Genomic DNA, 3717 nt, shown 5'->3' with positions numbered 1-3717 from the left:
TGACTGATATCATCCATTCTAGGGGGCACTTCCTCGTCTACCGATGAGCTAAATTCCACCAATAATGTGCCATAACTTTGAATTTTATGCTTCCTCTTGGAACATATTGGATGTCATACTCCGATAGCTCTACCGCTCAAGACACCATTCTTCATTCTAGATCTGGCTTCTTGAGGACATGCCTGATAGGATAGTTAGTTTTTACAAATACTTTAAGGTCTTGGAAATAGGGTCGGTGCTTCCTCGCCGTGACGACGACACCCAAAGTTAATTTATTGATCTTCTAATAAAGGGCCTTAGCGCATTTAAAGACCTTGCTTACGAAATACACATGTCGTTATGCTTTGTCTGTCTCTTAGACGAATACTGAACTCATCGCCTGATATGTGACTAAAAGGTAGATGAGCACTGGCGACCCCGCTCTTAGGGAAAGTTTTTATTATTGACAACGCCTCTTCTCATTCCCCAGTTCATTCAAAATTCTCCTTATTTTTCATGGAGACAAAGAAAAGAAAGGCCTTATCACCCGCCACAAGAGCAAACAAGATAAAGCGGCGAGGCGACCTGTTAGTTGCTTGATCTCTCAAACACTAGTGGCGCTTCTCATGTCAATGATGGTATGCCACTTATTTGGGTTCACTTTAATTCCCTTATTTGTTAACATGAAAGGAAGGAACTTTTCCACTTGCACCTCGAAGAAGCACTTGGTGAGGTTCAGAGCATATTATACTTCCTGATTGATCCCCGAATGTCCTCTAAGTTTGCTGCATGACTATATCCCTATGAGGTTTGTGCTGATTTAGCCCTATCTGTTGGGAGAATACTACGTCCATAAGTCATTGGTAGGTAGCACCTGTATTTATAAGGCCAAAGGGCATGGCATTATAATAGTAGTTGTCATGGTTTGACTTGAACGGCGTCTTGGGCACATCTAGGGGATCCATTTTAATCTGGTTGTAACTCGAGTAAATGCTGAGTTTAATAGTAGTTGTCATGGTTTGACTTAAACTCAATCTTGGGCGCATCTAGGGATCCATTTTAATCTGATTATACCCCGAGTAGGCGTCCATGAAACTCAACGTCCAGTATCCTGAGGGCTCCATCAATCAGGCGATCAATATCTTGCAAGGGATAAGGATCCTTTGACCAGGATGTATTGAGGTAAGTGAAATCCACACACATGAGCCACTTGTTTGATGCTTTCTTCACAAAGACAACAATGGTTATTCATGTTAGGTATTTAACTTTTTTGATGAAGTTGACGCTTGCTAACTTGCTCACTTCCTCGTCAATGGTGACTCTTTTCTCCTCACTAATATTTATCTTTCTTTGAGATACTAAGTCTCACAGTGGGGTTGACGACGAGGCGATGGCACACCACTATGGTATCTATGCCTGACATGTTGGAGGTGGTCCAGGCGAACAAATCGACGTTCCTTTTGAGTTGGAAGACTAGTTCACTCCCTTCTTCTTCAAAAAGTGAGGCTCCTATCTTTGTTACATGGTGACCCAAAGTCTCTATCTAAACCTCCTTCAAATCTTCTCTAGGAATGAGTCTCTCATTCTCCACGCATAGTCTAGGATCCTAACTTGTCCTATCTGTATCCCGGGCCTCAGAAATATGAGTCTCTCATTTCATGGGCGAAATTCTTCTTCCTCATTGCTAGGCTACTCTGATAACATTCCTAGGTGCTTACCTAGTCCCCTCATATCGTTCTAACTCTGCCGTTGGATAAGGGGTATTTTAGGATCAATTACTGGGTGGATATAATAGCGCTTAACAAATTGATGGTCATTCTACCAAATATGATGTTATATGGTGATAATGCGTTCACCACGAGGTAATTACTTCAATCATCTTGGAATATGCTTTTGCACCGTAGGTCATTTCCAAGGTTATGTGACCCCTTACTTGCACTGTCTCCCTTAACAAACCTACTAGCGAGCCCTAGAATTCTTTAATGTTGTTGAGATCAAGTTGGAGCTTCTAGAAGGTGCTCCAGAATAAGATATATGTCGAGCTTCCTAAATATATAAAGACTCGCTTGATATCCTAGTTATAATGGTGCTTAGTGATGACCATTGGGTCCTTGTCATGAGGGTAGAATGCGATGACGTCATTGTTAAAAAGAACGATTCTAGACCAAGGTTCTCTCCGTATCACTTTGGAGAGGACGGGGGATATTACATTCCCATTTAACAACTCCCTATTACATCCGCGGGCGAAACCTATGGCAATGGTGTTAACCATGGACTTGGATCTTTCTTGGCCATTTTCGAGAGAAAGTTATGAAAGTGATGGTAATAATAAAGGTGTGACCAAGGTCAGTTTTTATCAGGGTTTCACGGTGGGCTCCATAGTACTTGCTCAAAAAAGTATAGATGCGTGACACTCTTATTCTAGTATGTGTGGCCAGATACTTTAGTATTTATAGGTGTTAGGGAAAGCTCACAAGGGTGTGAAGTCCTATTTTAGGGGTGTTTTATGTATGGTTAGAGCAAGCTTACAAGGATGAGAAGCTCTGTTACAAGGGTATTCTTTGGTGAATAACATATTGATCCTTTCTCAATACTAAAGTTAAGGTATTTATATAGGTCTATTGGTCTGAATTTATAGTTTCTTAGAAATAGCGACCGCCATCCCAATAATGGTAGTGGACCGTTGAATCCTATTTTCAAGGGAGACATGGGTTATTCCCTTGACTCCTTTTCTACATTATCCCTGACCAAGATATGTCAATTCCCATATTTTTCCTATCCTGGACGAGTGGGGTGTGTCACATGTGATATCGTCCCCCCGTGGGGGATATAATGTTGTCGCCCCTTGTGGGTGATACAATCCCTTCGCCCCTTATGGGTCCTCTGAAATATATCACTACATACCTTTTAAGTGAAAGAAAAACCTCTCAAGCAAATAATCAAGATAAATGAGATTTCTTTTTTTCAAGTAACAAAATGGTCTTCCTCTCCCTCTCTGATGTAACATCTACTAGCTAGCAGGTACGAATGAACCTATCCAACTATTTTCTTGACTCCACATCAGGGGGAATGATCCAACCAATTAGCCAAGTTCCTTGCAGAAGGCCATCAATTGATTCTTCAAGTACAACTCTTCATTAGACAGGTCTTCTTCCTCGCAAACATAAGATCCAACCTCTGTCAAGAAGTGGCTCAAACTCTAGTGCTTATGGAATAAATACATGCACATAGATGAAGGCCTATGTTCTAGGTTACAGATCTTCGGATGAGCCTCATAGGTAAGGGGGTAACCAGAAAGAAGCGATCCTTGAAATTCTTTATGCTATTGGAATAGGTCTAGAAAAATTTGGTATTCTACCTCAAAGAATGTAAGCTTGAATCGTGCATATAATTTGGACTATTTTGAATCTCGAAGAGATGGAAGAACAACGTCATATTTAGCTTACCGCTTTGTACTCACATCAGTGTTGGAAAACCTTGACAAACGCCCAGCTAATCGGATGCAATTGTGAAGGGGTGATCATCAAGTGGTTCATAACACTAATTTCAAATTCACCAAAAGAAAGACAAAAACCTATGAGAGAGAACAAGCACTCATGAAAGGGGATGACACACCCATTATATTGGCTGCACATTCTCTTATCTCCATCTAGGGCAATCACCCCCCAATCCAAAAAAGGACCCACATCAATCAAAGCACAGTCTAAGGGATATTCACGAACAAAAGCAAAAACGGTC

The sequence above is a fragment of the Vicia villosa genome, linkage group LG2 (genome assembly GCF_029867415.1).
Source record: "Vicia villosa cultivar HV-30 ecotype Madison, WI linkage group LG2, Vvil1.0, whole genome shotgun sequence".
Lineage (NCBI taxonomy): Eukaryota > Viridiplantae > Streptophyta > Magnoliopsida > Fabales > Fabaceae > Vicia > Vicia villosa.
Note: the sequence above shows the minus strand (reverse complement) of the source record.